At 36.4% G+C, this 12,613-nt stretch overlaps 1 non-coding gene across 1 annotated transcript; it reads right to left on the reverse strand.

Annotated features, from left to right (window-relative positions):
• Positions 1–6,411: 6,411 nt before the first annotated feature.
• On the reverse strand, positions 6,412–6,483 carry TRNAW-CCA (transfer RNA tryptophan (anticodon CCA)). The gene has a single exon. It is a non-coding gene; the product is annotated as a tRNA-Trp (tRNA).
• Between the last annotated feature and the right edge of the window lie 6,130 nt (positions 6,484–12,613).

Here is a 12,613-nt window from a genome sequence, read left to right on the forward strand (position 1 = left end):
CCCAATGTTCATCGCAGCACTGTTTATAATAGCCAGGACATGGAAACAACCTAGATGTCCATCAGCAGATGAATGGATAAGAAAGCTGTGGTACATGTACACAATGAAGTATTACTCAGCCGCTAAAAAGAATATATTTGAATCAGTTCTGATGATATGGATGAAACTGGAGCCGATTATACAGAGTGAAGTAAGCCAGAAAGAAAAACATCAATACAGTATACTAACACATATATATGGAATTTAGAAAGATGGCAATGATGACCCTGTATGCAAGACAGCAAAAAAGACATAGATGTGTATAGCGGACTTTTGGACTCAGAGGGAGAGGGAGAGGGTGGGATGATTTGGGAGAATGGCATTGAAACATGTATACTATCATGTAAAAATTGAATCACCAGTCTAGGTGCAATGCAGGATACAGCATGCTTGGGGCTGGTACACGGGGATGACCCAGAGGGATGTTGTGGGGAGGGAAGTGGGAGGGGGGTTCATGTTTGGGATCACATGTACACCCGTGGTGGATTCATGTCAATGTATGGCAAAACCAATACAGTATTGTAAAGTAAAATAAAGTAAAAATAAAAATTAAAAAAAAAAAATGTTGCTGCTGTTCATCGTTCAGTTGCTAAGTTGTCTTTGACTCTGTGTGACCCCATGGACTGCAGCATGCCAGGTTTCCCTGTCTTTCACTATCTCCTGGAGTTTGCTCAAACTCATATCCATTGATCACTCTATACTTAACATTAAAAATTGTGATACAGCTACGCTATGCAAGACCATGTGGTATTAGTAGAAGAATGGTCACACAGATCAACGGAACATAACAGGACCTAGGAATAGACTTACACAAATATATCCCACTGATTTCTGATAATTTTGCAAAAGAAGTTCAATACAGAATGGGTGGTCTTTCCAAGAAATAAGGTTGGAACAATTGTATATCCAAGTGAAAAATAAAAATCAAAAACAAAAAATCCTCACACTTGATACAAAAATTACCACAAAATGGACCATCATGGACTTAAATGAAAAGTTAAAATGTAATTCTACACAACTTTTAGGGGAAAAGAAATAGGAGAAAATCTTTGGGATAAAGAGCTAGACACTGTTCTTAAACTTGACACCAAAAGCATGATACATAAAAGGAGATATTGATAAACTGGATCTAATCAAAATTTAAAATTTTTGTTCTCTGGAAGACCTCATATATACTTAGTAGTAAAGTAACAACCAGTGTACAAAAGACCTGAGTGGACATTTTACTGCAAAATATATAGAGATGGCAAACAAAATAGCCATTAGCGAAACTCATTTTACAATAAGTATTTATTGTTCAGATAATATGACTGAGAAATTTCACTATATACATGCACTTTATTTTTCCTGTTCCCCAAACAACAAACCATGAAAATAGCAATTGAGGTTATCTCTGATCTTTCCGTGTTCAACATGGTTGTTGCTGTAGTTGCTAAGTCATGTCTTACTCTTTGTGACCCCATAGACTGTAGCCTGCCAAGCTCCTCTGTCCATGGGATTTCCCAGGCAAGAATACTGGCATGGGTTGACACTTCATTCTCCAGGGGATCTTTCAAAATCAGGGATTAGGGATGAAACCCATGTCTCCTGCATTGGCAGGCAAATTCTTTAACACTGAGCCACCAGGGAAGTCCATTCATCTCAATAATCAAAAACAAAAGAAGAACTCTTAAAGGAGTATCCAAAACAATTATCCCTAAACTTTAACTGTTGGATTCAGGGAGCTTCCCAACCTGAAAAATTACCAATATATACTTTTAAATTGAAGGAAAAGAATTAAAATTTGATCTCAGATTCAACTATAATGATTGGGCATAAATACTACTTTTTTTAAAAGCTGCAGTCATATGATTAAGTCTTTCTGCTTGAGGCCCTCAAAGACATACAGCCCCTCATAGATACTGAAATGTGATAGAAATTGACCAAGGAGCCAGTCTTTCCCAATGATGAGTTGAACAATGGCTAAGATGAAGTTATTAGAGCAGCCCAGAGCTCTCAGACAAAGACTTGTTCTTCCTGTGGGGTCCTTGGAATGCTTTCCATCATTCCCTGGGTATTCCTCTTGGATGATTTTCTTGGAAAATATTCACATTGATCTTTGGTTTATTCCATCGCTTCTCTAAGAAGCCAAAGTTAAAAACTGACCTTGAGCTCAAGTAACTTCTAATGTGTCACATATGGAGGCAGGGAGATAAATCTCTGTCTGTGGTTGAGAAAGAATAATCCTGCCAAAGCAGTGTTCCCAACAGCATGGATGATAATAATAACTCCACATATTAATAAAGTCTTTACATCTACCAAGTATTTTCATATGTATTATATTCTGCATTTTCATACCACATAAAATAATCTGGTCAACTTGTGGCATAGTTTTTATATTAATAATTTTGTTGCTATTCTATGGTGTGGGGAATTATAATTTATTTCTTTCTCCTACCATGATGACTTTATTTTCCTTGGTTAATTATTTACTTAGGACAATGTTTAGTTCTTCCCGACCCAGGGATCAAACCTAAACCTGGGTCTCCTGCATTGCAGGCATATTCTTTACCATCTAAGCCACCAAGGAAGTCCTTTAGGTCTTTGAGCCTTTGCCAAAAAGTTTGAAGATTCCATTAATTACTGCTGTTAATTATCATACTCTCAAGTAGAACATAAATATTTGCATTGAGACTAGTTATGTATGTACATATAACATAAGCTTATCACAATTTCAAGAGAGAGTTACCATTTTTAAGTTGAAGTAAGTATAAAGGTAACTTTTTATTTGTTAACTTACTTAAGTCAACAGCAAATTGGATCATAATTAGCCATTTCCACTCCCTATCATTTATTTTTTTGTTCACCTACTGAGGTGTTATTTTTCTTATATATTTTAATGAGTTATTTCATAATAAAAATTAACTCTTATAATTGATAAAGTGTTTTTCAGGTTTGTTTTTCTTTCATTTTAGTTTTTCTTTTTATTACACAGATGTTTTCCCCTTCAGTTCAGTTCAGTTCAGTTCATTTCAGTCGCTCAGTCATGTCCAACTCTCTGCGACCCCATGAATCGCAGCATGCCAGGCCTCCCTGTCCATCACCAACTCCCAGAGTTCACCCTGACTCACGTCCATCGAGTCAGTGATGCCATCCAGCCATCTCATCCTCTGTCGTCCCCTTCTCCTCCTGCCCCCAATCCCTCCCAGCATCAGAGTCTTTTCCAATGAGTCAACTCTTCGCATGAGGTGGCTAAAGTACTGGAGTTTCAGCTTCAGCATCATTCCTTCCAAAGAAATCCCAGGACTGATCTCCTTCAGAATGGACTGGTTAGATCTCCTTGCTGTCCAAGAGACTCTCAAGAGTCTTCTCCAACACCTCAGTTCAAATGCATCAATTCTTCGGCGCTCAGCCTTCTTCACAGTCCAACTCTCACATCCATACATGACTACGGGAAAAACCATAACCTTGACTAGACGGACCTTAGTTGGCAAAGTAATGTCTCTGCTTTTGAATATGCTATCTAGGTTCCTCATAACTTTTCTTCCAAGAAGTAAGCGTCTTTTAATTTCATGGCTGCAGTCACCATCTACAGTGATTTTGGAGCCCCAAAAAATTAAGTCTGACACTGTTTCCACTGTTTCTCCATCTATTTCCCATGGAGTGATGGGACTGGATGCCATGATCTTAGTTTTCTGAATGTTGAGCTTTAAGCCAACTTTTTCACTCTCCTCTTTCACTTTCATCAAGAGGCTTTTGAGTTCCTCTTCACTTTCTGCCATAAGGGTGGTGTCATCTGCATATCTGAGGTGATTGATATTTCTCCCGGCAATCTTGATTCCAGCTTGTGTTTCTTCCAGTCTGGCGTTTCTCATGATGTACTCTGCATTTAAGTTAAATAAGCAAGGCAGAGAAAGTTTTCCCCCCTCACTCTAATATTATTAAATTTGTGTCCTGTTTCACTCTGATTGAACTTTACTAAAATGTTTAACTGTTTTTGATCCATATGAAATATTTTTATAAGAAATATGGATATAAATGTTAATATTATTTTCTTTTTTATACATGTAGTACCTATATACTTTTAAATGGAAAAATAAATCTAAGAGGCTTATTATAAAATATGAATCCCTTGCTGCTATCCCCTCGATATTTCCCTTCTTCAGTGTCATCCCCTGTCTATATTTCTATATATAGGGGCTTCCCAGGTGGCTCACTGATAAAGAATCCTACTGCCAAAGCCAGAGATATGGAGAAGATCCTCTGGAGAAGGAAATGGCAAATCACTTCAGTATTCTTGCCTGGGAAATCCCATGGACAGAGGAGTTTGGCATGGTACAGTCCATGGAGTTATAAAAGAGTCAGACACAACTTAGAGAATAAACAACAACAGTGCTTGTATCATTCATTTTTGTATTTTTTCAATTTTGGACATCTCAAGATGGGAGATATGGACTTAACTCTCTTTCCCTATGCCACATTACTACACATAGGCACACTTTCATACTCTCATCTCCCCAATAAACTTATATATTTATGTTTAATAATATATATTTATCTTATTTAAATTATTTAAATATTTAAATTATTTAAATATTTACATTATTATATTTATATATATTTATATTATTAAACATATAATATTAAAACATTATAATATATATTTATATTAAAGTTATTGAAATTTTATTTTTAACTGATCATGCAGCTAGATATAATTATTTTTCTTATTTCACATAAACTTTGTTCTCCTTGGAGTCAATGAATGTGTCATTTACTTTGTTTTCTTTGTTGCCTGTGTTATTATAGCTAATTCACCCTCATCTTTTCCTCAGTGTTCAAACACATCCAGTTTTCTATCAGTTTCATCTGGTGGAAAACTTCTATTTCAGAACCTCTGACCTACTCCAATTCTGGACTAGTTAGATTACTCTCTAGCCCTGTTACACAACTTTTACCCTAGTATTTCTTTTCAGAATTCCTAGTACTTAGCATTGCCTGCAATGACAGACTCCCAAAACAGAAACTTATTTCCTGTTCAAGTAACCATCTAAGATGGTGGTCCTTGGTTAGTGGGTGTGTCTCCTCCATGTAGCGAATTTGGAATCTGGGTTTCTTTCATCTTGTAAATTTACCATCTATCATCTTCTGTATCCAGTTGCTTCAAGGAGAGTTAGAAGAGGCACTTATACTTCTTGAAAAGAGTAGCCTGGAAGTACCACAATTAGTTCTATCCACAGGACTCAGTCCTGAGGCCACATTTAAAGCAAGAGAGTTTGGTGGATAGTCTAACTATGTACTTAAAAGGAAAAGGAAAGGAATTTTTACTGACTGCTAGAAATCTCTGCCACACCATCGTATCAAGGGCATTCCTTCTGGTACTTACTTGAGTGGAATCTTCTGTTTCCTAGATCCTGTCTTCTTCTCTCTTACTTTTACTTTCTTGGTTAGTGGAACACACCCTAAAATAGCTTTTTGAGAAAGGGTGAGAATGAGATAAATTTTTAGTGATATCGTCTGTCCGAAAATACCCTTATTCTACTCATATTTGCTAATTTGACTGAACACAGAATTATAGGTTAGAAAACATTTCCCCTGAAAAATGTGAAGACCTTTCCATAATAGTTTTTAAGGTATTGCTCTGTTTCTACAAAATCCAAAGACTTTATGTATAATCTTTAGTATAACTGATTTTTTTCTTGCTCTGGGGGCTTCAAGAGCTTTTCTTGACCACTGAAATTTTGTATTGGCAGGGTGTCATTCTGTTTTGATTCATTCTCCCATGGACTGTAGCCTACCAGGCTCCTCTGTCCATGGGATTTTCCAGGCAATAGTACTAGAGTGGATTGCCATTTCCTTTTCCAGGGGATCTTCCCGACCCAGGGATCAAACCCCGGTCTCCCACATTGTAGACAGACACTTTACCATCTGAGCCACCAGAGAAGTCCTTAAATTTTCATTATATAACATTATTTACTGATGATTTTCTCTTCTGTTTTCTCTGATTTGTCTATTTAGAACTATAATTTTAGGTATGGATACTCATAAGACAATCTTCTAATATTTTTCTTTCCTATTTTCCATTTCTATTTAACTTTCTGAGAGAATTCCCCATCACTAGCTTCTAAAGCTTATAATCATTCAATCATATTTTATATATAGTTTTAATTTTCAAGATCTTTTTTCCTTGGAGTCATATTATCCCTTTCTGTGGCATACTATTCTTGTTTTATTGATGCAAAATCTCCTCAGTTATTTATGAGTCAGTGAAGTCGCTTGGTCGTGTCTGACTCTTTGCGACCCCAAGGACAGTAGCTTACGAGGCTTCTCCGTCCATGGGATTCTCCAGGCAAGAATACTGGAGTGGGTTACCATTTCCTCCCCCAGGGGATCTTCCCAACCCAGGGATCGAACCTGGGTCTCCTGCATTGGAGGCAGACGCTTTAACCTCTGAGCCACCAGGGAAGTTATTTATAATATAATGATATTTTGAATATGTTCTGTATCCCTGCATAATCAAGTTCCATCCATGCTGATGTCTTCTATTTATTTTAGTCTCTATCTTTTTAATTAGCAGTTTTGCTCAAATACCAGGGGATCAGTGGCTGTCTGCTCATGGTCAAGAGTGGATCTGTGCAGGATGATGGGAACTGCTAGGTACTGTGTACACTGTCAACTTTGGGCTTCACTTTTACGAATGATGTGACTGGGCTATATCGTGAAGAAAATACTGATGTACACCTTAATGTCTTTTCTTGTTGGACCATTGAAATTCTGCACAGATGAACCATCCAGTGTGTTAAAGAAAGTATAAGCCACGTTCCTAGTATTCTGAGATCAAAGTGAGGAAAGAGTGTTACAGAGCACTGAACATTCAGTGCACAAAATTTTGTGAAATCTCTCAATTTGGCAGTAAGATTTTTTTTCCCCTTCAAATTCACCAAATATTCCTAGTCTGGGGATATGCAGCCTCTCCAGAGAATAAATTTCCTCTTCTGCCAGGGTGACAGAAGAGAAACCTTCCAGCTGGGTAAAAAAGGGAAAGAATTTGGTGGCTTAACTGCATCTTAAAGCAGAACTTAATCCAACCTCCTGTTTTCAACAACTTCTTCATACACCTCATCCTCCACACTTCCAGAGGTAACTGGTGCTGACAATTTCTGAGCCTCTTGGGAGATCTGTGGTACAGATTGAGGAGCTGCTCAGCTTTCTCTGCTGCTGACTTAGAATTCATTTTTGTTTGTTTGTTTTTTTCAGGTCTGTTAAGTATTTTAGCACTCATCTTGTTGCTATTGCCATTTCTCAATTTCTCTGTGCTTTGTATATTTATGTTTAGAAAATCCTTTACTGGAGTTTCAAGACAGAGTGGAGGTAAGAATGTGCAATCCTTGCTGTTCGACTCAATAAGCCTTAATATATCTTTTAATTTTCCAAATTGGTATCCTATCAGAGCACCACTTAATGAACAAACCTGATGTTCTCCTTGTTTGGGGTATTTATTTGACACATACTGTGTTAATTATATTTTATGTTCTAACTAACTGATCCATTTTATATCAGTATCATAACGTATTTTTTTTGTTGTTATGCTAGAATATATTATTAGATGCAATAATTGCTTGGCACAAGCTAGCTCTCTCTCCTTATTGATTAATTTATTCAGGTAACCCATGTGGCAAGAACTCTGTTAAGACTCATCATGCAAGCAACTTGCAAATAATACCACACACAGACTTTTGTTTTGTTTTGTTTTGAAAGATTGACATGTCCTTAAAATTAGTTCCAATTCATTAATCATCCCTTTTCTAGTATATGTCAGCCAAAATTGTTTCTATTCCAGGCATAAAGATTAAAAATCTCCTGGGTTGACAATTTACCATGGAACATGACCCATCTATTCAGCTAATCTTCTCCAACCAGAAACACACAGAGAGACACATATGACCACACACATACCTCCCTAAGCCATGAGTATCTCACTTAGATTTCTGCCCCTTTGAAGCTCAGTGGCATTTACTGCTTCAGAATATCAAGATATTTTGTCAGACATGAACTTTAGCAATCTCAGTAACATCTCTTTTCCATATTAAAGATTAAAAAGGGAATCAGCTTTGTAATAAACCAGGAAAATAATTGCTATGGAATGTCAGTTCTGATCATCTAATCTGGGATTATCCTTTATGTACATTACTAAATATTTTTCCCCTTATCAGACCTTCCTTGTTGCTAAAATGGATTACAAAATGATCAACTCTGTTCTTTAGTTCTTTTTTTTTAAGTTATCATGAATAAGTAACTCAGACATTCAAAACTGATTTTTTTTTCTCTCGTATAAATTTATCCAGGAAACATATTTACTTTTACTACAATTCTAATCTTATCATATCTGGCAAATAAATGTTAATCAAGTAATCATCTCAAGCTATACCTAATTATGTTTATGAAAGCAAGTAGTTGCTATACTTCTCTGATGGTTCTTCACTGCTAAAATTTATTCTCTGTAGTTATTAGAGTAGCCAAATGTATATGGGCCAGAAGATTGCTGGTTACATGAGGGAATAACCTACATGTTTTATAGTTGAGGTAGTGGCAATAAAGATCAATAATAACTACAGAGAGAAGTACAAGAAGTAATAGTATTATCCTATACATGGCACTCCTGGGGAATATAATTCAATTATTTGTAAAAGAATTGTACATCAGTTTTAAACTGCTTTGTTTCTTATTCTAGGTCTTGTTCATCTTAGAGGCTGATTGTGTGATTTTTGGCTTACTCTTATGATCACTCAGAGACATTAAAACAATGGTGTGAACTTATTGGAACATTCCCCTCCTAATCTCACTGGAAAAGTATAAAGTTTTTAATGGCCTATTTATGGTTCTCAAAAACTTGATTTAGGGTGGGAAATATTGGACTAAGCTACTTTTTTTGCAATCAAAAGCACATACCAAAAATAAGATAGCCTCTCAAATTAGGAATTTAGGGTCCAAAAATAAAATGGAATCCAAATGTTTGTCAAGAAGAAACTAGGCAGAGAGTATTCTCAACCCACCCCACCCACTCCCACTCCCACCAGAAAAGAGATTCTCAGTGAGGTGTTTGCAAATGTTTAAAGGACTAAGGCTCATTAAAATAGGTGATCTTTACAGTAACAAAGTGAAAAAAGAAGCAGCTAAAATAAAAATCAAGGGATCAGTTAAGAGTGGTCTAGTCTTCCCTCACTACAAATATGACTTCTCTCAACTCCAGCTGCTTAACTTTGTTGACTTTGAAGGCAGTCATCAGAGGCTGAGTAACACCCAATCTTTCCATTTCAAGTCTCTAAATTCCTTCCCTTTGGTGCTCCTGTCCAAGAATAATACATAGCCCAATTACCCCTGGACTAAGGGGCCAAATCTATGCAGTACTCCTTTTCAGGAAATGAGCATCTCGATGTCTTTCCTCTACCTTTTGCTCCTGCGTGGGCATGTTCACCCAATAAGAAGAGAAGATAAAACTATTTAAATATGCTTGTGAGTGTTTGTTTCACACAGGGGAAAACTAGTGTTCTTGAGTCAATAGCAAAGCCCCAGGCATAAGGAAACTGGGTTCTTCTTGCCCCTGTCATTTCCCCAGCTTCTACATCAGAGCCTGCACAGGTATTTCTGGCATCATCTAGGTGAACTAACATAACCATATGGAGCAATTAAATAATAAGAATCAGGGCCAGCTAATTTTAGACAGAGTAAATCTCAGTGTTGTGCTGAATTCCCCTTACAAGACAATTGCCAACAAAAAATGTGATTTATCCCTCACAGAAGACTAGTAGGGGGAGGAGGGTAATGAGGAAGGAGAGAGAAGGGTGTACATGAGTCAATTTTTGGAGAAGTCTGAATAAATAATAGTCAAACTAATGGCAACTGGAAGGAAACACCCTAATGAGCTGGAGCAGTAATGCTTTAGAACAAACATAAATAGCTTGAGTTTTAGGATTTAAGTCTTAAAGCTGACCTAAACACATGCACACTCACACACACACACACACATACACACACATACAGGGAGTTTTTTATGATACAACTCAGTTGATAGAGTAACAGTCATAATATAGCATTGAGACTATATTTATTGAGTCCAAAGGAGATAAAGATGAATAAGAGAGAATGAGAGAGAGAGAGGGAAGGAAGGCAAGACACAAAGACAGGGAAACAGATACAGAGGGAGAGAGTGAGCCAGATCTCTAACCAGACCTCTTTTATATGGTTTAGGGGAAAGAACACTTCAGAGCAGTCTCTGCCATATTACCTATTAGCAGAGGCCTTGGGGGAATATTAATCACTTAATTACCTAATGACTTAGATTCTTTTTACATAAAATTGAGATGATACTACCCTGATTTCCATGGAGGAGAAAATGAGATAAAATATAAAAGGGTATTCTATGAACTTAAAAAATGTGCAACAAACATTAGTAAAATATAAAAGCATTTATATACTACATATTCTTATGTCATTGGTGAGAATACAAAATACTTTCAAAGCAAATCTTCTAAAAGTCCATTTGCATAAAGAGCAATGAAAGTTTTCAGACCGTTCATATATACTTTTACACATGGAAATTTATTCTAAGTAAACAATCAGAGATATGGACAAAATATTTTTCATAAACATGTTCTTTGCAGTGTTACTTAAAATACTCAACCAGTTGGAATCAGCCTTAAGGTCCGTTAGTGGGATAACAAGACATCTATACGCTACTTTATTAGACTATCATTAGTATTAGTCACTCAGCTCATTCGTGTCCAAGTTTGCAACCCCATGAACTGCAATCCACCAGGGTCCTCTGTGCGTGGAATTCTCAAGGCAAGACTACAGGAGTGGGTAGCCATTCTCTTCTCCAGCAGAATCTTCCTGATCCAGGGATCAAACTTGAGTCTCCTGCATTGCAAGCAAATTCTTTACCATCTAAGCCACGAGGGAGACACAGAGTTGTACATAGATAGATCTTTAATGGCTCATGTTTTTAATCAATGCTGAAGAACATGAATATGTAATAATTCATATTAGGTTACAAACAACTGTAAAGTCATAAACACATTATGGCCTAATTTATAGCATATGCATATAAATATATCTACAGACACACATACCCATGCAACTCCAACAATGTAAAAAAGTATCTCATATTTCTGACAATGTGGTTGTTTTTAGGTGGTACAGATTATATCAATTTTTGGATGATTTTTCCTCTCTTCTCTAAATCTTCTAAAAATTAATCCATGAATTAATTAATTAATAAAAAAATGTTATTTAAAATGCTACATATATTCTTGTTCATAATCTATTACCCAGTAAGTGGTCCACTGACTTTACCTTGTAGGACCCAGATAAAGAAAGTGATGAGGAATTTTCAGTAAGAGTGAGCTGTTGTTTCCTGAGCTTAAGTTTCCTTCATTTATACTTCAGTCAATAGTACAGGGATTTAATGATTTGGAAGATGATCTCCTTGTAGCTCAGTGTTTATGCAAATATACATCAATCACCATCTGTTGACTGAATAAGTCATATGTATTGTATATATTTGGAAAGCCATTTTTAATTATGCAGATGCAATTGTATTTAAAAATTGTGAGTCCATTTAAAATGATTAACAATATCATAACAGAATTTTTATCAGCATATAGACCAATCAAAAGAAACTAAAAGTATAACTGTTCTTAAATATAAATATGCAAAATACTTTGCTACTAACACTAATTCTTCATCTATTACTCAGAAGAAATGAATAAGGGAAGCCTCAAATATCATGTCATGATGCACAGCAAGGAAGCAATCAAAGACTATAGAGTACAACAACGTTATTTGGAAGCAAACTTGAAGGAGCTCTTATTGAGTGAAAGATGGAACAATCTGAGCTCCAAAGTATTAACTATGCTTAAATCCATAAGGTAATAATAACATTTTAAAAAACTAACTTCAATTCTGGTTTCCTCGGTGTGTATTGAAAGAGACACGTGTACCACAATGTTCATCACAGCACTGTTTATAATAGCCAGGACATGGAAGCAACCTAGATGTCCATCCCAGATGAATGGATAAGAAAGCTGTGGTACATATACACAATGGTGTATTACTTAGCCATTAAAAAGAGTACATTTGAATCAGTTCTAATGAGGCGGATGAAACTGGAGCCGATTATACAGAGTGAAGTAAGCCAGAAAGAAAAACACCAATACAGTATACTAACACATATATATGGAATTTAGAAAGATGGTAATGATAACCCTGTATGCGAGACAGCAAAAGAGACACAGATGTATAGAACAGTCTTTTGGACTCAGAGGGAGAGGGAGAGGGTGGGATGATTTGGGAGAATGGCATTGACACATGTATAATATCATAAGAAACAAATCGCCAGTCTAGGCTCAATGCAGGGTGCAGGATGCTTGGGGCTGGTGCACTGGGATGACCCGGAGGGATGGTGTGAGCGGGGGGGAGGTGGGAGGGGGGTTCGGGATTGGGAACACTTGTACACCCGTGGCGGATTCATGTTGATGTGTGGCAAAACCAATACAATATTGTAAAGTAAAATAATAATAATAAATAAAAATAAAAA

This window comes from Budorcas taxicolor, chromosome 11, assembly GCF_023091745.1.
Source record: "Budorcas taxicolor isolate Tak-1 chromosome 11, Takin1.1, whole genome shotgun sequence".
In the NCBI taxonomy this organism is placed as follows: Eukaryota; Metazoa; Chordata; class Mammalia; order Artiodactyla; family Bovidae; genus Budorcas; species Budorcas taxicolor.